We start from the raw sequence: 26,773 nt of genomic DNA on the forward strand, positions 1-26,773 counted from the left end.
CCTGGCCCTGACCTGTTGTATGCTGCTTTGTACCTGAAGCTTATTGGAGAGCGCCGTCTATTGGAGGCACAGCGCTTTTTAGGGGAAATACTGTAAAAATACTTTAAATCAGTGTAAATCTATGTTCAGTTTATTTCGCAACAACTTTCCAAGCAGTCTATCAAAACAAGGATATTTCAGCCATACTAGGCTTTGAAGTCAAATACTGCAGCAAAATTTCGAAGAAGGTGACGATTTTCATGACAGCTCAATGATACCATTGTGGTACCATTGTGCTACTATTGTGTTACCATTGTGCTACTATTGTATTACTATTGTGCTACTATTGTATTACTATTGTGCTACTATTGTATTACTATTGTGCTACTATTGTGTTACCATTGTGCTACTATTGTGCTACTATTGTATTACTATTGTGCTACTATTGGGCAAGCAAATTGGGCAAAAAATTGTTATCTTGTTTTAAACTTGTACTTTCTTAAGAGTTATTATTTTCACAGACTCTGAGGTTTGTTAACACTGCATTCATTGCAAGAATATATAAGTGAGCATTAAAACTGATTATTGGACCTGATGTCAGTGAAATACAAGTCACCCCAACAAAAGCTATAAATAAACAATAACAATGCAGTAACAGGAACTGGCAAATTCCTTTTTCCATTTGGAAACTGTACTGACACTGATGCAGACTTTGTTTGTTTGTTGTTTAACACCACACTCAGCAATATTCCAGCTTCATGACATCAGTGTGTAAATAATCAAGTCTGGACCAGACAATCCAGTATTTAACATAATAAACATCGATCCAAGCAATTCGGATATGAAGACATGCATCAACCAAGTCAGAATCTGACCACTCTGTTCTGTTGGTCCCTCCTTGTGACAAGCATGGGTTGCTGCTGACCAATTCTAACCCAGATCTTCATGGGGACAAGCATGGGTTGCTGAAGACCAATTCTAACCCGGATCTTCACGGGGACAAGCATGGGTTGCTGAAGACCAATTCTAACCCAGATCTTCATGGGGACATACTGAAGACCAGTTCTAACCCAGATATACTCAGGGGACAAGCATGGGTTGCTGAAGACCAATTCTAACCCAGATCTTCATGGGGGACAAGCATGGGTTGCTGAAGACCAATTCTAAACCCAGATCTTCATGGGGGACAAGCATGGGTTGCTGAAGACCAATTCTAACCCAGGCCCTCACAGTGACAAGCATGGGTTGCTGAAGACCAATTCTAACCCAGATCTTCATGGGGACATGCTGAAGACCAGTTCCAACCGAGATCTTCATGGGGGACAAGCATTGGTTGCTGAAGACCAATTCTAACCCAGGCCCTCACAGTGACAAGCATGGGCTGCTGAAGACCAATTCTAACCCAGATCTTTATGAGGAAAAGCATGGGTTGCTGAAGACCAATTCTAACCCAGATCTTCATGAGGACAAGCATTGGCTGCTGAAGACCAATTGTAACCCAGATCTTCATCGGGACATGCTGAAGACCTTCTAACCCAGATCTTCATGGCGAAATGCTGAAGACCAATTCTAACCCAGACCCTCACGGAGACAAGCATGGGTTGCTGAAGACCAATTCTAACCCGGATCTTCACAGGGGACAAGCATGGGTTGCTGAAGACCAATTCTAACCCAGATCTTCATCGGGACATGCTGAAGACCTTCTAACCCAGATCTTCATGGCGACATGCTGAAGACCAGTTCTAACCCAGATCTTCATGGGGGACAAGCATTGGTTGCTGAAGACCAATTCTAACACGGATCTTCACAGGGGACAAGCATGGGTTGCTGAAGACCAATTCTAACCCAGATCTTCATCGGGACATGCTGAAGACCTTCTAACCCAGATCTTCATGGCGACATGCTGAAGACCAGTTCTAACCCAGATCTTCATGGGGGACAAGCATGGGTTGCCAAAGACCAAATCTAACCCAGATCTGCACGGGGACAAGCATGGGTTGCTGAAGACCAGTTCTAACCCAGATCTGCATGGGGACAAGCATGGGTTGCTGAAGACCAAATCTAACCCAGATCTGCACGGGGACAAGCATGGGTTGCTGAAGACCAAATCTAACCCGGATCTGCACGGGGACAAGCATGGGTTGCTGAAGCCCAGTTATAACCTAGATCTGCACGGGGACAAGCATGGGTAGCTGAAGACCAGTTATAACTCTGACGTTCACATCAGGGACCTTAAGGGCCCTGTCCACATAAATCTCTAGTGTTGTAAGTAACACAGTATTGTAATAGTAGAAAGTATGCCACTAACATTGTTCTTCCTCTTCATGTGGCTTACCCAGTCTCATCTTCCCGAGGCAAGAGCATCACTGGCCTTCTTTTATCAAAGTCTTGTTTCAACCCTTGCCACATCCTGTGCTAAATATGATTGGACTATCGCACATATGGATCAGAGAACGTTTCACAAAATCAACATCCAAAAGTGGTACCCCTTCGTTTGAAAGTGATTTCCAGCAGCCTGTCTTTGTCGACACGACTTTCCATCATTTAACGCACTTCTAGACTCGCACATGGTCCCATTCTATGTTCCAAGTCGCATACACGTAAAAATTACGTAAAATATGTACGTGAAACATCATGGCTGACCCAAGGATGCAGCTTTACACACGGAAAATGTTCAAACTTCAACATGAGTAGCATATGTTTCCATATCTATAATTTATGTATGTACATAATATCATTTAAGGTCTGAATTGAATGTTTTCTGCATTATATAAATATTATCTATGTATAAATACTATCATATCAATCTTTCACAATGGCACACATCTCTGTTATTTGCAGTATGAACGCATGGCATTTTTTCCCAGGGGCATAACTCTCATCCAAACTCTTAACTCTAACCAAAAGCTCCATCAACATTATGTTCATGATCATTTCTTAAGACTAAAACTCGGAGCTTGCTGCTTGTCCAGCTGCTCTAATTAGAAGCAAAATCAATGTATGGAAAACTCTAAAACAAATTACAGCCCTCACAAATCACTGAGGACTACAATCATTCGATATATTTAATTATCCTCATCACAATTTAGTAGTCTCGGACAAGTGGACAAGCAAATCAAATTAATGGTGACCTATTTTACGTATTGAACATATCAGAAGTCCAGATAACTGTTTGAGCAATTGAGTTTTTACTCCAGGGTTTCTATTTCAATTGGGTTATTACAACTTCATCGGGTAACCAATATTTTTTCACTCATCTATTTATAACTCTATTGGGGTTTTCCCAAAAAAGAGAGAATATTTTAAGTTTAAAAAAAAAATGAAATAATGTTTTTGATGTATATAACCATGATAACTTCTAAATATATAGGCTTGAGCTCGTAACTGTGTACGGATATTAGCTCCTTTGTACGCATGCTGAAAAACCTTTAATGGGTATTTACGGGTGCTGTTTATATACTTTTGAGTTTTTCATTTAATGCATGCGTTTCTGTATGCATGTCAATTGAAAGTAATTGGGTTTGGAATATTCGGTGGGGGGAGGGGGGGTATTTTACGCAAATACACAGCGTTTCTGTAGCTCTGACATATATACAGACCAACGCAGCATTTCTGGAACTCTGTGCCATTCTGGTAACTTGTAGAAATTATTAAATAATGTAATTGCCACTTGTTCATAATGGAATGCATTATCACTAACTATCTCAACTCTCTATTAGACACCAAGTGTGCCAATCGACCCAACATAAACTGGAGAGGCCCGCCACAAGATTGATCCAGTGCTATTTGTGGGACACTTTGATTGGCGACAGGAATCTTACTGCCAGTAGGGATGGTCTTGTTCAGCTTTATGGGCTCAGAAATGCAATGAACTCTGACGATTGGGAAAAACAGCTGCTGTGAACAATAAACAATTCAAGCGTAAAGCATAACAGCCCCTACTCAGCAGCCATTTTTATTATGCCTCCAATGAGGGGAGGGCTTGAACTTTATGGGGAAGAAAGTGTTGCCACGGTGACTGTGATGAATATATATATTCCCCAGCATCTCCAGCAACTCTAGAAAGGTATAAGATAACACATGCTGGTATGAAATGTCCATTGCCAAGAAATGTTTTTAATTTTAAAACAGTATTTCATTTGGTCATGATTTTAAATTTTACGATTCAGCAAACAGATCTGCACACTCTGAATATTTCAAATCAGAACATTGCGCTGTGATGAAAAGTCTGTTCTTGTAAACTAAGTATCTATTAGGGGTCGACTCTTAAGACCAGCATAGGTTGCTGGGGACCCATTTTCCCCATGGGGACTGCTAATCGTGAAAGCAGACTAAAATGGTTGGTTGGTTTGTTGTTTGACGCCACACTCAGCAATATTCCAGCTATATGACGGCAGTCTGTAAAAAAAATCGAGTCTGGACCAGACAATCCAGTGCTTGACATCATGAGCTTCTATCCATGCAATTGGGATACGATGACATGCATAAACCAAGTCAGCGAGCCTGACCACCCGACGGACTAAAATGAGGATTGGGTGTCTGAATGTTGCTAACTTTACCCTTTTGGAGTGGATCATTGCTCAGTCTATCAACCACTGGTTTGTTTGTCCATGGCTTCATTATATACTTAGTACATAGATGTAGCTGACAGCAGCATAAAAAATATTCATTTCTTCATTAAGATTGTTTTGTTTGTTTGTTGTTTGACGCCGCACTCAGCAATATTCCAGCCATGTGACGGCGGTCTTTATATAATTGAATCTGGACTAGACAATCCACTGGTTGATATTATGTGCATCGATCCATGCAATTGGGATACAATGACATGCATCAACCAAGTCAGCGAGTCTGACTACCTGATCCCGTTAGTCGCCTCTTACGAAAAGAATGAGTTGCTGAAGACTAATTCTAACCAGAATCTTCACCTTCAATAAAAAGATGAACAAGGACCATGAGACACTGATTCCAACTCATCGTTTCCAAAGAAATCTTGCAATGTGTAACAAAATCTGTCAAATCTTCATTCAAAACATCAACATGAACTCAAAACAAACCATCATTCCAACAAAATTAGCACCATAATATTTTGAATCTGATGCCTTTTCACAACAACAAATCCCCAGGAATGATCTAAACCGGGGGAATCCCCAAACACATATGCTCAGATCAATATTTGGGGGAACAGGGGGCCTGGTCATCTAAGATGCCGCTATTCATTGTGCAGAGTTGCCTCCCTTGGGCATGCTAGAAACCTATGATTGTGGGTTAGAATCCTGGTTCACCCAAATAATGTTTCTTGGTTTGTCAGCAACGTACCCATGTTCTCGGGTTTCATTTTATCACTTTGGCTTTCCTCCCACATCAGGGGGGCACAGGTGGCCCAGTCATCTAAGGTGCGGCGATTCGCTGTGCAGAGTTGCGTCCCTTGGGCTCGCCAGAAACCTATGATTGTGGGTTCAAATCCTGGTTCGTCCTGATTGTGTTTCTAGGTTTGTCAGCACCATACCCGTGCTCGTGGGTTTCACCGAAGTGGTAAACGTTTAAGACCTGCATCACTTCGGGCTTTCCCCCCACATTAAGCTGACACGCCGCAATATAACTGGAATACTGTTAAAAGTGGCGTTAAACCCAACTCACTCACTCACTCACTCACTCACTCCCACATTAAGCTGACATGCCTTGATGTAACTGGGACACAGTTCAAACCAGTTTTAAACCCAACTCACTCACTCACACTCAGATAAGCTCAGATCAATATTTTGTGAAACAGTGAGCGTGTGACAGAATTCTGGCCCCTTGCTCACCCTCGTCAAGCTCCTCACAGTGATAGCATATTCCCAGTGGGTCCTACACTATTGCTGCCAGCAGTCACAACTCCCCACTGTGCTAGGCCCCCATGCACGTCACTAATCTGAACTCGCAAACTGTTTTGTTTGTTAGTTTGTTTGTTGTATAACGCCGCACTCGATCAGCAATATTCCAGCTATATGACGGCAGTCTGTAAATAATAAAGTTTGGACCAGACAAACCATTGATTGACATCATGAACATTGATCCACTCAATTTGAATACGATGACATGCATTAACCAAGTCAGCGAGCCTGACCACCTGATCCAGTTAGTCGCCTCTTTCGACAAGCCCAGTCACCTTTTACGGAAAGCAAGGGTTCCTGAAGACCTATTCTACCCCAGACCTTCCCGGGTCTCAACTCGCAATAGACTGACCGTTGTTCACAAACAAGTGATTACTCCTGAAGCCAAATACTCTTCCCCAGCTTAAATATTTTGTTTGTCAATTTGAATTTCTATTTCATTTCAACTATGTAATTAGCATAGTGGCAATGTAAGGGGAAAGTGGGTGCTTTTCCGTTCTCAATCCATTTAACTAATGAAAGAAATAAATACATCTGTCAAAAAGCAAGCTCATCAAAACCCTTTCCCGAATTCATGATAAAGGCATTCCCAATTAATAAATTCAAAACAATATGAAACATTGCTACAATCAGTATTTTAATCAGTATTAAACACAAAGAATTTAAAATTCCAACTTCTAAATGCCTCTCAAAGAAGTTCAAAGAATTTGTTCACACAAGACATCATACATCACAGCATTCACAATGCTTAACAAGGAAACTAACCTAAAAAACAGGCAGCCAAGCTTTTCTCAAATAACAAACTTTCCGGTTCTTCGTAAGCATGTTTTTCTAGCCCTCTGTGTCGCCGATCTGGTCCGTCTACCACTGTGCCTTCATGGCGTTGCAAGTACCATAAACAGCAGGCAGACTATTCAGTCAGACCCAAATATACTCAAGCATTCCACTGTATACAAAAAGTTTCAATCAGCTATGCCAGGCTATTTACCTGACACAGAAACCAGGTGGAACACAGCCTGATGATGCCTGGTGCTGACACTGAGATGGAGTAAACCGTTGGGAGTTTCTTTTTTACAATACCGTATTTCCCATACTTACAGTCTACTTCACACAAACCAGGTGGAACACAGCCCGATGATGCCTGGTGCTGACACTGAGATGGAGTAAACCGTTGGGAGTTTCTTTTTTACAATACCGTATTTCCCATACTTACAGTCTACTTCACACAAACCAGGTGGAACACAGCCTGATGATGCCTGGTGCTGACACTGAGATGGAGTAAACCGTTGGGAGTTTCTTTTTTACAATACCGTATTTCCCATACTTACAGTCTACTTCACACAAACCAGGTGGAACACAGCCTGACTATGCCTGGTGCTGACACTGAGATGGAATACCACTCACTTTTTCTTACAATGCTATATTTCTTATACATTAAGTCGCAGGATAAATTGTATTCAGAAATCAAGTGGCACTTTGGCTGCTGATGCCTGGTGCTCACATAGAGTGTTTTTGCAATACCATATTTCCCCTTCATTAAGGACTGGTTTAATTGTTCAGAGAAACAAGGCAGAAATCAAACGCCTGGTGCTGACACAAAGATGGATTAAATCTCACTCAGTATTTTCACAATCACACATCTACAATACTCTAAGTTTTGCGACATTTGTAGGTTAGAACATGGAAGACTTCTTGACTTCTAGACAATAAGAACTGTGAGATCTTTTTGTCTGGGCAATTAAAACTGGGAGATCTTTTTGTCTAGACAGTTAGAACTGGGAGATCTCTTTGTCTAGACAATTAGAACTGAGAGATCTTTTTGTTTAGACAATTAAAACTGGGAGATCTTTTTGTCTAGACAGTTAGAACTGGGAGATCTTTTTGACAAGACAGTTAGAACTGGAAGATCTCTTTGTCTAGACAATTACAACTGGGAGATCTTTTTGTCAAGACAATTATAACTTAGTGATCCATTAATTTGAACTTTTACAACTGACAGATCTGTTAATCTGGACAATTACAACTGGGTGATCTCTTCATCTGGACAATTTGGCTTGTGGCCCAAACAGCCAGAATAGCGAGGCATCATTGTACAGAAATTACTAAGAGCTGTTTAAAGTGCCCTGTAAATGAAGTAAAATAATTTAACTTTCACATTGCTGTAAGAAAATGTTTACTGCAAAGTTCAGTTTTGTTTCACGTCTTATTCACCTCTTGAGAAGTTGAAGAAAATAATTGTTCAACAACTAGAGGTACACGGTCTTTTCACAATGTGGATTCATTTTGTTTGTTTGTTGTTTAAAACGCCACACTCAGTCTGGACCATACAATGCAATGTTTGACAATTAGGATACGATGACATGCATCAACCAAGTCAGCGAGCCTGATCTCGTTAGTAGCCTCTTAAAAGTTATGACAAGCCCAGTCACCTCTTACGACAAGCATGGGTTGCTGAAGACCTATTCTAACCCAGCATCCCCCAAGGTATGATACTAATCAGCCAGCCACAGCAACATAAGTTCTGCCCATACTAAACAGCCATTATGACCAACAGATCCACACTTTATTCCCTTGCTGTCAACTATCAGTGCCCTTTCTGCCCAGACACTGGGGACCCGTGAAGATCCGGGATAGAATAGGTCTTCAGCAACCCATGCTTGCAGTAAAAGGCGACTATGCTTGTCGTAAGAGGCGTCTAACAGGATCGGGTGGTAAGGCTCGCTGACTTGGTTGATGCATGTCATCATATCCCAATTGCGTGGATCGATGCTCATGACATCAATCACTGGATTGTCTGGTCCAGACTCGATTATTTACAGACCATACCTGGAATATTGCTGAGTGCCACGTAAAACAACAAACCAGACACTGGGTTATGTCAACCTCTGAATCTATTCCAATACACCAAAATCACTATCAATGGACTTTCTATTGATGTAGAGTAAGTTTACAACTAAGCAACCATTATGCCTCTGTCTTAGATAATGCCATAGCACAAGTCTGAGAATGCAAATTCCAAAGAATCCCGACTGCCTTATCTCACAAGCTTTATCTGTCTTCTCTCGAAAATTACAGTTCTTAAAATCACAGAATGAAAGCAAGACCTTGGTCAAACTTGGCCATGAATTCTAACAGAATATAAACAATAAAATACCACCACTAGGAATGTTGAAGAGAACCCGCCACAACCATGCCACCAATTCCTGCAGGTTTTCCAGACACCATAAACTCCCAGCAGTGCTATCAGCTTCCATACACTGTCAAGCATGGCCAACAGGCTCCACACACTGTTCCAATTTGCCAACAGGTGACCACAAAATCGTGTTTCATGTTTATTGCTCTTTTTATCCGCTATTATTAACTCATAACTATTTTTGTTCCTGGAGACATTAACACTTAAATTATGATGTAAAATAACCGCCTGTTTAAGACCTGTCCTTTCATTGAAATACACAGAATCACAAATACACAGAGACATGATGCTGGCTCACCATACAAAATGGAAGCAGGAAATATTTCTACCAGTGTATATGGTATATTAGATGGTATCTTTATTGGAAAGGTATGCCAGCATTTTATATACAAAGCTGTCCCATTAAGTCAATAGGATCAACTTACCAAACACAGAACTACCGGATTTAACATATTAAGAGCCGTTATGGAAAATAGTGTGAATGAAAGGACAAATTTAAAGTTTACAGTTTAAATTTGGATAATGATTAGTACCATGAAGGTCTGAAAACATTGAAATCTAACTTATTCTCTAAAATTGGTTTTTTCTTCCTTCTAAATGAAAAAAATATTTCTATTTTTTTTTATGATTGTTTTAAGTTAAATATACACTGGTGACATAATCACCATGCAAGTCAAGGTCAATGTCAAGGTTGTTGTTGAGTGAGGTGTGTTTAATGTCACTCTGCGGAGAATTTCAGTTGTATCACAGTATGTTACATTATTGTCAGAGAATACCCACAAGCATCCCCTGAAGATCGGGGTAAGATTGTTATTATAAATTTTTGATTGGGTTAGAATTGGTCTTTGTCAGAGTTGACTAACGGGGTCCAGGGGTCAGACTCACTGACTTGATGATGCACTGTATCCCATTTGTGTTGATTAAGGCTGAGAATGTCAGTCACTGAATTGTCTGGTCCAGACTTGATTATTTACAGACCATTATGATATAGCTGTAATATTGCTGAGTGCAGAGTTAAACAACAAATAAACAGTTCACCTAGAATCAAACCTGATGAAACCCTATCAATGAATTGCCACACCCCTGGGCCACTCGTGCCCATCCTGTGAACCGGGGAACTCTTCAATTAATAAAGATAAGAAAAACATATTCAGAATATATTTTGCAAAAGCAGATGCCCACCAAAAAGTTAATAGTTTATGCATACTTGATATATGCAGTATGTTTGTATTACTAGAGTGAACGTTTGAGTGAGAAGTATGTTATTTTCTGTAAAAAAAACCAACTAAGATGTACTGATAAGTTGTGCTATGTGTCATGGGCTTTCTGCTACCCTGGGCAGAAGCACATGTTATGTAACAGGTAATTCTTTTTGAAAACAATCAAAGAAAAAAAGTTAAAAAAACCAATGAATTTAAATAATTCTTCAAAATTCTTTCACGAAAATTACCAGCAGATGCAGATGCTGACATCCCACCGTGTGAGTGAGTGAGTGAGTTTGGTTTAACGCCACCTTCAACAGTATCACAGCTACATCACGGTGTGTCAATTTCATGTGGTAGGAAAGCCAGAAGTAATGCAGTTCTCGGACGTTTACCACTATGGAAAAAAAACATGAGCATGGGTATGGTGCTGACAAACCTAGAAACATAATCAGGGAGAACAGGGAGTCTAACCCACAATCCTAGGTTCCTGGAACACTTAAGGGAAGCAATTCTGCACAGAAAATGAGACAACTGGGCCACCTGTTCCCCCCCCCCCCCCCCCACTTTAAACAAACTTCGTTGTTTCTTTGTTAAACAACAAAATAATAGAGTCGAGACCATGCAAACCAGTGATTGATATCATGAGCATCAATCCACGCCATAGGGGTAATCAACAACATCACTGTGCCTGAGCGACCCGTGAAGGTCCAGGGTAGAATAGGTCTTCAGCAACCCATGCTTGCCGCAAAAGGCAACTTTGCTTCTCGTAAGAGGCAACTAACGGGATCGGTGGTCAGGCTCACTGTCTTGGTTGAAGCATGTCATCGATCCCAATTGCATGAATTGATGCTCATGATTTCAATCAATGGATTGTCTGGTCCACACTCGATTATTTACAGACCTCCGTCTTATAGCTGGAATATTGCTGAGTGCGGATAAAACAACACACCAACCTACTGGCCTGTCAGCACCCATTTAGCTGCTTCTCGCACCCAGCAGAGCTTGCTGGCAGAGCTCCAAATAAAGCTGTGCACTGGCATAAATATACACAAAATAAATCACCATTAACTAATTAATTTCAGTTGCTTGCATAAAAAATCTATTAAAAAAACACAGCAGGATAACAACACTGTTCGTAATTACCAAATGCATCCTTTCAACTTGTAAACTCAAATATCTTTAAACATCTTCATGTACTGATCGAACACAGGCATCACACACACATGAACTCTAATCTACTGTTGTGAATAATGCATAAATAAGGTGCTTATTGTTAATTAAACATGTATATTGATGTTGTGAGATCATGTGACATGGCTTACATGCTTGGGGCAGCACACGAACATGTACAATTAGAAGTGACATGAAACAGCATATTAAGCTGGATTATTTACAAAAAAAATTCAAATATGGACCCAAGGAGAAAAAATATTGAATACCCAAGGAAAACTATCAATACCCAATGCGAATTATATGTTGTGTGTCAAATACTCAAAGGATCAAAACATTATTTAGAGCTCTGTTGCAAGGACCAATTCTGACCCGGAATCTCCACTGGCGAGTAATATTACTTTATCATAGGGTGAGGTGAGGTGAGGTGAGGTGAGGTGAGGTGAGGTGAGGTGAGATGGGGTTTAAAGTCGCGTTCAAGATTATTGCACTTATATAGCGATGTGCATGTACGTTGTTGTGTTTGTGTGGCTGCTTGTACTAGTCCGGACTGATGCCGATTTATAGTGCTAGCTCACTGAGATACCATGCCGCAGTTTAACATGAATACCCCACTCAGACACAGTATACTGACTCCGAGCCGACCAGTCCTTGTTTTAGCCCCTTAATGCTGAGCGCCAGACAGGGTAACAACAAGTACCATCTTTTAACGTCTTTTGGTATGACGTGGTCGGGGATCGAACACCGGACCTTCCGCTCTCCGGGCAGACGCTCTACCACTAGACCACGGAGGTGGTTTGGTGCACTGTTGCATCGTGAGTTTTCTTGTGACAATACAATTTCCGAAATGTTTTTTTTCTGTATGGTTACAAGAAGATACGTTGCTAAAATATATCACTTACATGTTTTTCACCCCCATCCTCATCCCAGCATTTTTGACAGTTAAAGATCGTAAAATATTTTGAAATTAGCTATTTAAGTTCACAACTAAAAACAGCCATTATGAACAAGTGTCTACAGCTAGCTGCTCCTTTGTAATCTCCTCTGAAATATTAAAAGTCAAGAATTTTCCATGTGATTTGACATAAATATGCGTATCGCGATACGCATCGTATCATGACCTATGTATCGCAATATGTCTTGTATCACGACCTAGCTGCATCGTTTCACCCCAACTATATTATGGACATACAGATTTGATCGACGTTAGGTGGCCCAGTCGTCTAAGGCGCCGCGATTTGCTGTGCAGAGTTGCGTCCCTTGACACGCCATGATATAAGTGGAAAACTGTTAAAAGCGGTGTTAAACCAAGCTCACTCACACACTCACTCATTGCAAGTCATTGCATCCCTATTGCGTAGATCAATGCTCATGATGTCACTCACTGGATAGTCTGGTCCAGACCGCTGTTATAGCTGGAACATTGCCGAGTGTGACTTTACACACCAAACAAACAAGAACACAAAACTTATTTTCAGAGTTTTATACAAACCACGTCATCAATATGACCGACATCCTGTGCTACATCCTCTGGGAGTGCCATAATCTTACCCTCTTGGTTTCAAATCCGAGATTCCTCAGATCTGTGTCGGACATAATTGTTATTTCCGACAAACCATGCAGGCTGGTAAAAACGTAACCAGCCATCTTGAAAATTTCAGGACCCTTTGTATATATATACAAGCAAGAGTAGAATTCATTTTTCTCAGATTTACTTAACTCTTCACGATTTAACACATTTACAAAGGCAAAGTTATCTCTTGCTCCAAGGTATGTGAGTCACATCAATGTCTGATTCAAAATTATCAGTTTCAGTGTAACAATTTAATTTTCCACTAGACAGTCGTCAAATAGTAATAAATTTCACACAGGCTGACAGAAATCTTAAAGATCAGCTACGGGATAGCTGCATGCAGCTGTTTTCGATAATGCTGACATCCCACCTTTTGAATACAACATCTAACAAGCATAACGGTCAAAATGACATGCTACGGATACCATTATATTCTTGAAGAAGCAGAATCTTGTTTATTTACAACATGATTTCACAAAGAGATTGCTGCAAAATCACTTCCCCTTTAGAGACGTGATACAACCCGATGTTTATGAATGGTTGTATTGGGTGTAACAGGAAGAGCTTTCTTTCTAACCTTCTGTGAGATTTTGTTTACCTTCTTTTCATTGGTGGGGGCACTGGTGGCCCAGTTGTCTAAGGCGCCGCGATTCGCTGTGCAGAGTTGCGACCCTTGGGCACGCCAGAAACCTATGATTGTGGGTTCGAATCCCGGTTCGCCACGATTATGTTTCTAGGTTTGTCAGCACCATACCCGTGCTCGTGGGTTCACCGAAGTGGTAAACGTCTGAGACCTGCATCACTTCGGGCTTTCCTCCCACATTAAGCTGACACGCCGTGATATAACTGGAATACTGTTAAAAGCGGCGTTAAACCCAACTCACTCACTCACTCACTCTTTTCATTGGTCATTTGCTGCTCTGAAATCAAACAGTTCATGAAGTGCTTGTGACCAGAGATCCGGAAATTTTTTTTGTCAATCGGACATTTGCACTTTGGTCATGCCCACCTCATATGTATGTTTGAACAAAAAAAATAAACTCAAGCGTCACTTTCAAAACATATATAGTGTTCCCTCACTATTCTGGCCTTTAATACTTCGGTTATAGCGCGCGGCAACAATTGGCTCACAAAATTGCCTTACATTTTTTATAAACTCAAGGTTTCCACTGACACTATGTTTTTACCCCATCTCAAAAAACATTATCAGCTGATCACCGCAAGCATGTAACACCGGAAATACCAGTCAACAAATCCAAACTGAAATATGCAATCTCATTATTATGCTATCTGGTTAAAAAATTGTGTTCATTGTATATCTGGACTTAAGTTTGTAATATATTTTATCAAATTTTTTTTTCATTCCATATTCTTCAGTTAATTTTGGCGAAATCGTGTGTGAAGTGATCGCTAGATCGCACAACTCACCGTTATTGACAGCAACCACGGTCAGATTACCGCTTCTGACGCCTTGAAACAAACTTTAGTTGCCAGAGAATGGATACATTTATCATAAATGCCATACTTTGACTCGTTAAAAGTCATATTTGTGGCAATGTGACTCTTATATGTCAGCATTACATTTTCGCAATCGAAATACATGTAGCGCGGGAAGTCCAAAGGGTGATTGGTCAAATTGGTCCATACATAGAAATATCCTGCAATAGCAATCAGATGTACCAAAGTGTTACGTTTATGGTTCTTATAATTATAAATGTATATAGTAAAAGCCGCAACTAAAATAACACGATTTTAAAAAATATCATTCCTGATAAAATAATAATTTCAGATACAGTTTGTTCCGACCTTTGCATCAAATTTCTTTGAAGTTGTATAATTGGGTACTTTTTGACCGAATCACCGGTAGATTGTTGCGAGAACGTGCGCACAGCTGTTTGCTATTTCCAGCTTAGTTCATGAGAAAATACACACGCTAATCTTAACCTCTGCATATAAAACAATGCCTTGTTCACCTGAATTCGCTGAAGGGATAGATCTACGATGTGTTTTATAGGCTACAACACTTGATAAATACATAGATCTAATATATAGAATTTCAACCTATCGGGATGTCGGTCAGTGTGCCTGTGGTGATTGATGTTGACCGAATTTTAGAATGTCCGGTTTGCGCTATTTCAAATCGGACATTTTGCAGTCACAATCGGACAGGTCCGGTGCACAGACCGATTTCCAGATCCCTGTTTGTGACAAAGATAGAGACAAAGAACAGGAAACAGATTTTGCTGGGCATAGTTTTCAAGGAACTCAATTTAACAGTAACAGTAACACACTGAAGAACAGCAACTGTTTTTTTAAGACCTTATACAACAATGACAGGAACTACTGAAGAACATAATTGTAGCAGGATGTAATTATTGTGCATTTTAACTTACATATTTTAAATTTAGGAAATAATTGAGTTACGTATGGTAGTAGCTCCTTAAACAAACCTGAGCACTCTCTACTGATCCTTAGTTACGGTATGGGGTGTAGTTAAGTAAGGTCTTTAGTGCTCTGGGCCCTGTTCGACAAAGCCATCTAAGTGCTAAGGTGATCGTAACTCCCATACTTTAGCACCGACTTACGATAGTTGTAGCGCTAAGATCGCCTTGTGGAACGGTGCTCTGGTCCAGCCGCAGCTTGGCCAGTGATTGCTTACAGCTACTGATGTCAGTAATGAAGTGTACAGTAGCATTTTAGTACACTTGCAGGTTTACGCCGCAATATTCCAGCAATATCACGGCGGGGGACACCACAAATGGGCTTCACACATTGTTCTCATGTCTGGAATCGAACCCGGGTCTTTGGTGTGACGAGCGAACGCTTCAACCACTTGGCTACCCGACCGCCCTTAGTACACTAAGTTTTGTGTCAAAGCGACTGATTTACGACAACCATTGTCTGAATGAACATTTAATTCCAAAGGCTCATTACCCTGGAGCCATGACATCTATATGCCTTGAAACACTTAATTGCCATTATTTATTAGATGCTAATCCTAAATGTTAATCCCCATTGTATTGTACATCGACTGTCTGCCATCATGAACGAGATGTGCAAGTATGTCACTGATGAATAACTGTTGTTTATATTTATGACTTACTAAATGTCAGGTGACCTTGGCTATATAAGCCTTGGTACAGAGATGAAAATCAGAGAGAGAGATGGAAAGAAGAAAGGTCTTACCCTTAGCCTAGTATGGTTAGGCTGGGTGCTCCGGGGCACCGAGACAACAACCACTATCACTATGTGCTGACCTGGCACATAATGTCTTTTGTATGTATATCTCTACCTGTATAAAGTAAAATTGTATATACCGTAAGCCATCGTCTCCAAGTTGTCACTTCCTACTGAGAACCGTACGTCGACCCCTTGCATATACGAGTATGCAAATAACATTAATCAATGTCACATTAGCGCTTTGTTAATTGTATTAGTGAGTTGATTATTATGTACATAGTTCTATGATAGTGTTGGTACATGTCCTGATATGTACCGGGTAGTGCATATCAGGGCTGGCACGGGTAACTCGGGTACTCAGGGCGGGTGGGTCATGGGTAGGACCCGGGTACCTACAGGACTACCCTGACCCGTGGTTAGTCATGTGATAGATTTTTTAATGACAAAAACTCACTATAGCTCTTTCTGACGATGCACACATTCCTTTTGACTTGTATATGTTTGAGTAAAGATAAAGCTTCAGTCAACTTCAGTGTATATGCATGACCTGATTGTTTGATACATGTATCTGAATAGTTTTGGCCAAGGCTGGGGTAAAAGAATCCCCTTTCAGACATTTTGATCCCAACTCTTTGAGACCCGACGCAGGTACCCGGATAGGGACGGGTAATAGGGGGTGAGGTACCCGGGTAGTAAATTTGGACTCATCCCAGCCTTACTGCATATACATATATATATTACCATATTCGACGTAATAAGCCCCCAGGGCGCTCTCAAATCTGGAAATAGGGAGCTCTTATTAGAATATTATTTTGGTGAAAAAAACAGAGTTGAATGATACCGCTGTTACAATGCCATCTTGGTGGGATGGAGAGTGTGTGAAGGTGAAGCCCCAAGTTGAACCCCGACAGTGACGGTGCGTACAACTGACTGACTGAGTATGGTTTTACGCCGCTTTTAGCAATATTCCAGCAATATCACGGCGGGGGACACCAGAAATGGGCTTCACACATTGTACCCATGTCGGGAATCGAACCCGGGTCTTTGGCGTGACGAGCGAACGCTTTAACCACTAGGCTACCCGACCGCCCCCGGTGCGTACAAAGATGTCCCGTCATCATGACAGATGCGTGGCGGAGGTAGATTGTGACTCCTATTGACTTTAACTGTGATATGTGTTCCGTGACAGATTGGGCACGTACTGTAAGTGAAATTTGAGCAGACATTTCATTGTTGATGTTTTGTTTAAACTGAGAAAAACTCATCTTCCCAAGGCAAGGGCGTTATCGGACTATAAAAGTCCAGTTTCCACCCTTGCCGAACTAGGCTGGTGGCTATGACGAGTAATGTTCCTTCTATGTTTCTCCTATTGACCAATTAGAATCCATCTCTCATTTAACTTGCATTTGAGTCAAACAAAATGGCAGCGCTCAATCAAGATAATCTGCTCGTTAATAAAGATCTATATTGTAATAAAACGGGTCTTACCCTGCGAAGTTCATCAACTCACGTGAGTACCTTCATAAAAGACATGTAAGAATTTGCAAAACATCTGTCGACGCCCCAATGGCGGTACACATGCTTTGCAAATCCTGCAGTCGACCAAAATTTGTACCTTGTAATCCATGTTGTTTACGAACCATATGTCTAGTTCGTAACTTGATTTTGATTGGTATATCCATAGACTCGTTAGTTCAGCCAAAATGTTACTCCATAATTGCAGCCTAGTTCGGCAAGGGTGGAAACTGGATTTTTGTAGTCACTTAATTCCCTTGCCTCAGGAAGATGAGAAAGACTGCGCACTACCATTCATACCATAAACACATAATCATCATATAAGATTGTTTCATCAGCTGAGATTGTTTCTGAAGATTGCAAGCATTGGTGATTTACACATAATATTATTAGTCCATGTTAATACAATATGTTTGTGATGTTTATATTTATTAGTTCTGCAGAATATATGTTTGTTCCGTTATTGACCAGTCTGCGACTGGGTTTAGTATTTACACAATCTCATTTAAATCAGACCTAAGTTCTCGCTACCGCTGAACAAAGATCTGAGGACTTCCCATTAGGGGTCACGTCAGAACGACCTTTCATCTGACCAATCAGAGCATTGCTTACCAGATAATGAAAGTGACAGTCGGAATGTGATTTCTAATCATGCAGACTCGAAAACTTTAACTCCGAACGATAGTTACGGGGTTTAACGACTGAATCCATACAATCTAGACCAACTGTTAGCCATTCCAGAATGTTCTTTTGTTCAGGTTTCAAATTTATAATCGAGAATTTGTCAAAATATGTTTCGAAGCGTAGTCGCCAATTTGAAATTAGTGCCATAAAGCACGAGAAAGCTGCCTTCTGATTGGGCATTCCATTGGTCGGTCAAAGTTCGCGCAAGGTCGGTCTGATGTGACCCGTAATGGGATGTCCTCAGATCTTTGTTTAGCAGTAGCGAAAACTAAGATCTGATTTTAATGAGAATGAGTATTTACAGCACTTTGTATTGCCTGCTGCCATCATACTTTGTTAGCATATGCTACAACCTGTCATGTTTGACTAGTTAGTTTAGATTAATAAGTTTACATATTTAGTTAGTAATAAATTTTGTGTATTTTGTGGAAGGATGTAATTTCCTTACCTCCCTCATATTAGTGAGTGAGTGAGTGAGTGAGTGAGTGAGTTGAGTTTAACGCCGCTTTTAACAGTATTCCAGTTATATCGCAGCGTGTCAGCTTAATGTGGGAGGAATGCCTGAAGTGATGCAGGTCTCAGACGTTTACAACTTCGGTGAAACCCAGGAGCATGGGTATGGTGCTGACAAACCTAGAAACATAATCGGGGCCAACCGGGATTCGAACCCACAATCATAGATTTCTGGTGTGCCCAAGGGACGCAACTCTGCATAGCGAATCGCGGCGCCTTAAATGACTGGACCACCCGTGCCCCACTCCTACATATTAAACAGTGGTTAGTATTACACTGGTTTATAATGTAAGGTACAACACCACACATATATCTGTCTTTTGGTCTGTGAAAACTTGGGTTTGTATATACCGTATTCGACGTAATAAGCGCCCACGGCGATATATGCTAATATATTGGCACGTGAACAATCCCAATTAGCACCCTTTCCGATTGATCAATGTAAACAAGACTTATTCATAATACGCACTGCTGTGTTATATGCACCATTAATATGGGCAATTAAATTCTGGAAAAATATATCTGCCGTACATAAACATTTCAGGCTGTCAGCATAAACCACGAAACTTATCTTTCAACTCTGTTTTTTTCCACCAAAATAATATTTTAATAAGAGCCCCCTATTTCTAATTTTGAGAGCGCCCTGGGCGCTTATTACGTCGAATACAGTATTATGGGTTAACTAACTTGTGCACATTAAAATTTTACTAATTTATAAGTATTAATACTACCACCATTCAGAACAACAGCCACACACAACACATACAGTCAAGTCTCGTTAATCTGACATGGTTGGTTGAATATGTTGGAATAACGAGTATGTCCGAAAAACAAAATTAGGCAGTGTCACCATTCATGATCGAAAATCTGACAACTACACAATAGATAACAATACAAACACATAATAGAATAAGGAACAATTCAGAGAGGTTATCATGGGAGTGTGTTTGGGGATAGTAAATATCCTGTATTTAGGAATAAACATTGTATTTAGCAAGCCCTGGCAACATCTAAAATATTAAAAAAGTAAGTTAGCACGCAATGTACTTGTGGATTTCTCCACATCCTAGTGCTGGGTCGATAGTATTACAGTGTTTTGCTATCATTTAGTTTGATTTGTCTTGTAGTTTGATATTTCATCCTTGAACCATGTCTCAGTCGTTATCTGAAGGACTTGATTCCTTTCTTGAACGTTTCAAGGAGTATAAGGTGTGATACCTTAAGGCAAGACTGAAGATGAACTGTGTGTGGGCGTGTGCATGAGAGTGAGTGAGTGAGGTTTTACGCCGCTTTTAGCAATATTCCAGCAATATCACGGCAGGGGACACTGAAATGGGCTTCACACATGATACCCATGTCGGGAATCGAAACCGGGGCTTGTGCATGAGTGTGTGTTTGAGTGTGTGTGTGAATGTGAGAGTGTGTGTGCATGAATGTGAGTGTGTGCATGAGTGTGTGAGAGTGTGCGTTCGTATGTGTGAGTGTGTGTGTGTGAGAAAGTGTGTGTGTGTGTGAGAGAGAGTGTGAGTGTGAGAGAGAGAGAGTGAGTTAGTGAGTGAGTGAGTATAGTTTTAAGCCGCTTTTAGCAATATTCCAGCAATATCATGGCGGGGACACCAGAAATGGGCTTCACACATATGTGAGAGAGAGAGAGAGAGTGTGTGTGTGTGTGTGTGTGTGTGTGTGTGTGTGTGTGTGTGTGTGTGTGAGTGTGTGTGTGAGAGTGTGAAAGTGAGTGAGTGTGTGTGTGTGAGAGAGAGAGAGAGTGTGTGTGTGTGTGTGTGTGTGTGTGTGTGAGTGAAAGTGAGTGAGTGTGTGTGAGAGAGAGAGAGAGAGTGTGTGTGTGTGTGTGTGTGTGTGTGAAAGTGAGTGAGTGTGTGTGTGTGAGAGAGAGAGAGAGTGTGTGTGTGTGTGTGAGTGTGTGTGTGAGAGTGTGAAAGTGAGTGAGTGTGTGTGTGAGAGAGAGAGTGTGTGTGTGTGTGTGTGCATGTGAGAGGGGTGTGTGAGAGAGAGAGAGTGTGTGTGTGTGTGTGTGTGCATGTGAGAGGGGTGTGTGAATGTGTGTGTGTGCGCGTGTGTGTGTGTGTGAGAGTGTGAAAGTGTGTGCATGTGTGAGTGTGTGTAAGAGAGAGTGTGCATGTGTGTGAATGTGTGGGTATGTATGGTGTGTGGTGTGAAGTGTTGTTGTGTGCATGACTGTGTTTGGTTGGTGCATGCGCGGTTCGTGAGATCTATTCATGAAGCTACAAGCTGCCCCACTGAAAGCCCGATGATGTCGACATATTGGATATACGTGCCCAGTGATCACCTGGCATTTGTAGCCCGAGACAAAGGAAGGATGGGCCATCAGCAGCAAATGTCAAACGATTTTGTCAATCACAGGAAATGACAGTTGCTAATAATGGCAACGAAAGTGATTTAATCTACACAATATCTAAAAGCGATTTTGCTAAAGTTGTATTGGGAATATTTGATAGAGTTTCAATACAAAATACATAATAAAGGTCCACCGGTTTTAACAAACCAAAAAATCTTGTATGACATACTAGCTTTGTCTCTTTGTGGTAACAAATCTGGACAAAACACTAAAAAGGCTAAAAGAAGATTTTTTAAAAATAATTTTGTGGTCAGTTTAATATGCTGTGTCAATGATTATTTTCAGAGCAAAAAATATTATTTTGGTTTTGCCAGGTAAACAAATTTTGTTTGAATATATCATGCCTGGATTAAAATAGAAACGTGTTTACTTCCCCGGCATTGCTGCACTTTGCCTGCCTACTGGTAAGACAGAGAGGAAAAAGAAATGGCTGCATTCTATATGATGGTGGTCTGTAAATAATTGGGTCTGAACCAGACAATCCAGTGACTGATGTCATGAGCATCGATCCCGCAATTGGGATACAATGATATGCATCAAGCAAGTCACTGAGTTGGACCACACACTCGATTTAGTTGCCTCTTGTGACAAGCAGAGGTTGTTGGGAGCTATTTTCTTAAGAGGAATCCACATTGGTCCTGTCAGAGAGATATGAGATGAGAGAGACGGCTAAAAAACATTAGGTTACTCCCTTTAGATCCTCCAGAATTACTCTCAACAAATACATTTAGGCCCAAGTGAGTGAGTGAGTGAGTGAGTGAGTGAGTGAGTGAGTGAGTGAGTGAGTGAGTGAGTGAGTGAGTGTTACGCTGTTACTGGACATGGCGTTATCTCCCATGGGGAGGGATGTCTGCCAGGAAGGCGGACTTGGAGATTGGAGCAGTGATGTAATTGTCTTCCAGATTACTAGTCCTTGTTTTTTGTACAAAAATACCATCCTGTTGGAGTGAGTGAGTGAGTGAGTGAGTGAGTGAGATAGTATGTTTTTTGTGCGACTATAGCAATATTCCAGCAATATCACACGGCGACGGACACCAGAAATTGGCTTCACACATTGTACTCATGTCGGGATTCGAACCCGGGTCTTGGTGACCAAACGCTTTAACCACTAGGCTACCCGACCGACTCCTGAGTCTAAGAAACAATGCAACTATGGGTCTGTAATACATTATTGCTCCAGGGGTCATGAGGGGTCTGAGGCACTGCAATACACTGTTCAGAGTTACCAGAAACCTATGATCGTGGGTTGGAATGGTGATTTTCCCCAAACCAGTGCTCGTGGGTTTCAGCAAAGTGGTAAACGTCTGAAACATGTATCACAACACCATGCCTTGATGTAGATACTCGTATATATAACATGCACCACTGCAACCTGGTATTGAAAAATGCAACCTCATTCTCATGTCAATATGCACCAAGTGCATGTCAAAACATTTCAAATGTCACATTAACCCTTACCTTTCCACACAACAATGATCTTTGAACACACTCAATACCTTTAAGCTTTAGGAACCATTTCATCTACATCACTACCGTATTTGATGTAATAAGCGCCCCACTCCAATAAGCACCCACGGCGATATTTGCTGATACATTGGCTAGTAAACAATCCCAATTAGCACCCCTTCCGATTGATCAATGTACATAACACTTATTTATTCGTGTATAATACGCACTCGTGTGTTTTATGCACCCTTAATTATGGGCAATTAAATTCTGGAAAAATATAATTGTCGTATATAAACATTTCAGGCTGTCAGCATAAACCACGAAATTTACGATCTTTCAACCCTGTTGTTTTTCATCGAAATAATATTCTAATAAGAGCCCCCTATTTCTAATTTTGAGAGCGCCCTGGGCGCTTATTACGTCGATTACGGTAATCACTGTGTTATGTGTAATTTGTCAGGCTATCTTGGGCTGGATGCTGTCCAGCAGTGAGTACTTCAAGGTCATCTGCATATGTTCCTGTCACGTTTTACAGCAGTACGTCATTAATGCATGTATTATCATGACGTCAGAGATCTGAAATTTTATATATTATGACTAGTTTGTGCACGTTAGTTTCAACTTTCATAAACTTATTGGATCAGGGTGCAACCTGGATTTGTGTGGTGCAACTAGGTGTTCATGACCACATGCACCTGGTGCAAGTTAAATCAAGTACCGTATTCAACATAATAAGCGCCCACGGCGATATTTGCTAATATATTGGCTAGTGAACAATCCCAATTAGCACCCCTTCCGATTAATCAATGTACACAAGACTTATTTATTTGCGTATAATACGCACTCATGTGTTATGTGCATACTTAATTATGGGCAATTAAATTCTGGAAAAATATGTCTGTCGTACATAAACATTTCAGGCTGTCAGCATAAACCACGATATTTATCTTTCAACTTGGTTTTTATCACTAAAATTATATTCAAATAAGAGCCGGGGTGGTCGGGTAGCCTAGTGGTTAAAGCGTTCGCTCGTCACGCCGAAGACCCGGGTTCGATTTCCGACATGGGTACAATGTGTGAAGCCCATTTCCAGTGTCCCCCGCCGTGATATTGCTGGAATATTGCTAAAAGCGGCGTAAAACCATACTCACTCACTCACTCACTCACTCAAATAAGAGCCCCCTATTTCTTATTTTGAGAGCTCCCTGGGCACTTATTACGTTGAATACGGTACTTTAAATTGAGCCCTGCCTTGGGCAATCCACATCAAGCTGAGTCACCATGATAAAACTGAAATACTGTTCAAAGCAGCATTAAGCTAATCTCACTCACTCACTCACAAATGTCCAGAGGTATCTTCATGTCATTTCATACAAGGCTTTTGGTTCGGTTCGATTGTTGCTTAACGCTGCACTCAGCAATATTCCAGCTATATGATGGCGGTCTGTAAATAATCGCGTCTGGACCAAACAATCCAGTGATTGATATCATGAGCATCGATCCAGACAGCTGGGATCGATGACATGCATCAACCAAGTCAGCGAGCCTGACCACCCGATCCCGTTCGTCACCTCTTACGACAAGTACAGTCGCCTTTTACGGCAAGCATGGGTTGCTGATGACCTATTCTACCCCGGATCTTCACGGATTTCATACAAAGTGATGAAGTTCAAATTCTTTATCTTAAACTGTTTCATTCCCATTATATTTTCCTTTTTCAAATTTAAACATTTTTTCAGTTATTCGTGAACATTTTGATAAAAATATCGAATTTCGGCTTATTGTTATTGTTAAGTCCAAATCTGGAAATAAATTATAGTCTCAAAGTTTGCTAATTCTTAAAAATAATCAATAGTTTTTCTATTATAAACACTATTAAAGAACCATAATTGAAAGAAGTGATATCGGCTTAACAAAAGAACTGTTTGTTTGTTTGTTTATTTCTTGTTTTAAGTTGCACTCAGCATGGTACATGGGTACAATGTGTGAAGCCCATTTCTGGTGTCCCATGCCGTGATATTGCTGGAATATTACCAAAAGTGGCGTAAAACCATACTCATTCATTCATTCATTCCAGCTTTATGACAGCCAAAAGAACAGAAATGTTTATTCATAAAATGGTCCCCAAATCACTTCAGTGTTCAGTACATACCAATCTTTAGTGTATACAAACTGATCTACAATTCACACAGACCACTCAATAGAAGTTAATGAACACCCAATTCTTTCATATTACTATAGCTAATCGGTCATGCCAGGACAGACTAACCATAGGAATATTACACGAAAGAATCAGGTGTTCCTATCTTCTTTGGTCGAGCATATGCGATTAATCTAGAAATAAAGAGACTGAACAATTTGCATGCAATATTTCGTTCTGAAACACGACAAAACTAACCTGTACTTTAGAATAATCCGAAACTGAAATATTCCCGTTCACACACCAGAGCAGCAACAATTAGAAAATCTGTATTTCCGTCATGCAGTCATCATCCCTCTTGCTTATCTTTATCCTCCATAACTGTCCTGGATGCTTACATTTCGCAAAACGTAGTGACCTTTGACACGTGACCTTCTTCTGATTACATCAACCACAAGGCTGCGATGCTCCTCACTTCCTGTTAGTGTTTGGGTCATGAATTTCAAGTGGCGACTCCTTGTAAAGTCTGCCTTTCATAACAGTCGGTAAGCCACAATACTTTGTGGGCAACAAGCTACTTGATTCAAGGGTAACATTTTCAGTAAAATAGTTTAAAAGTTAGTTTTTGTTATTTAAAAGTATTTGGTTTGCGCAGAAAATATCAAATTCAATATGATGAATAGTTTTGAATCCAATCCATCGATTAAATCTTTTTATGTTTTTTGTTATTTGAAGGTACTGTTTTAGGTTGGAAAAATAAAATACCCTTTGTTAAATAGTTTCCAGTTTTGAATCCAATCCATAGATTAGAATTTGGTGGTTTTGTTAATTGAAGGCTCTGCTTAAGAACGGGAAAAATTAAAATTCTCTGTGTTAAATAGCTCCCAGTTTTGAATCCAATCCATAGATTAAAATTGTATCTCTTTGGGGAAAATTAAGTTTCAAATTTGATTCAGATCCGTAGAATCATTAACTTTTATGAACTTCAAGCCTTGTTAGTGAATGCAGATTATACCATAGTCAGTACTATTCTAGTTAGTTTGGTCTGACATGTCTTATTGGACAGTATTCCAGTTATATCATGGCGTGTCAGCTTGATGTGGGAGGAAAGCCCCCAAGTTGTGCGGGCTGACGGAAGTACAGACAAATTTGTTTACTAAGCCATCGCCACATGTTGCCTGCCTACTGAGAAAACAAAAGGTGCAAAATAACTGAATTCTTGATTAAACCACCAGGAAACATTAAACTTAATTCTTTTATAGTCAGGCAACAACATTAACAATTTTAAGATCTGTATATTTAACCATGCTAAATTTAATATTTGAAACTCCATGCTTCAAATTCGGTTCGTAATTCAATTTGCCTGGTTAAATATACAGGGAAGCTTTAATTGAAGAGTATTTCAATATTATCAGGGTATGTCAGCTTGATGTGGGAGGAAAGCCAGAAGTGATGCAGGTCTCAGACTTTACCAATTTAGTGGAGCCCATGAGCGCTATTATGGTGCTGACAAACCCAGGATCCCACTCAGGGAATCTGGGATTTACAACATCAGGAGCATGAGAACAGAGATGGAGTGTTTGTTTGTTTGTTTTTTGTTTAACGCCGCACACAGCAATATTCAAGCTACATGACAGCGGTCTGTAAATAATCGAGTCTGGACCAGACAATCCAGTGATTGATATCATGAGCCTCAATCCACGCATTTGGGATGGATGACATGCATGAACCCAGTCAGCGAGTCTGACCACCCGATCTCGTTAGTCGCCTTTAACAACAAGCATCGTCGCCTTTTACGGCAAGCATGGGTTGCTGATAACCTATTCTATCCCGGATCTTCACTGGTCTAGAGCAAATATTCTCAGATTTAATCATTTCTCAATCCCACCATTTTCAATAGATGAACATCAATTAAGCCTGTC

The 26,773-nt window shown here is 40.5% G+C and overlaps 1 protein-coding gene across 4 annotated transcripts in view; it reads right to left on the reverse strand.

Moving 5' to 3' along the window:
- LOC124130871 (RYamide receptor-like) overlaps positions 1-26,773 on the reverse strand; it is a 258,818-nt gene that overhangs the window by 178,653 nt on the left and 53,392 nt on the right. For 2 of the 4 annotated variants that reach the window (XM_046493913.2, XM_046493910.2), the window contains exon 1: positions 25,110-25,280. The exons of the other annotated variants lie outside the window; for them this stretch is intronic. The gene's annotated coding sequence lies outside the window, so the exon portion shown is untranslated. Of the gene's footprint in view, positions 1-25,109; positions 25,281-26,773 lie in introns of those variants that run through there. 4 annotated transcript variants of the gene reach the window in all.

Source organism: Haliotis rufescens, unplaced genomic scaffold (assembly GCF_023055435.1).
Source record: "Haliotis rufescens isolate VD_foot unplaced genomic scaffold, xgHalRufe1.0.p SCAF_10, whole genome shotgun sequence".
Classification (NCBI taxonomy): Eukaryota; Metazoa; Mollusca; class Gastropoda; order Lepetellida; family Haliotidae; genus Haliotis; species Haliotis rufescens.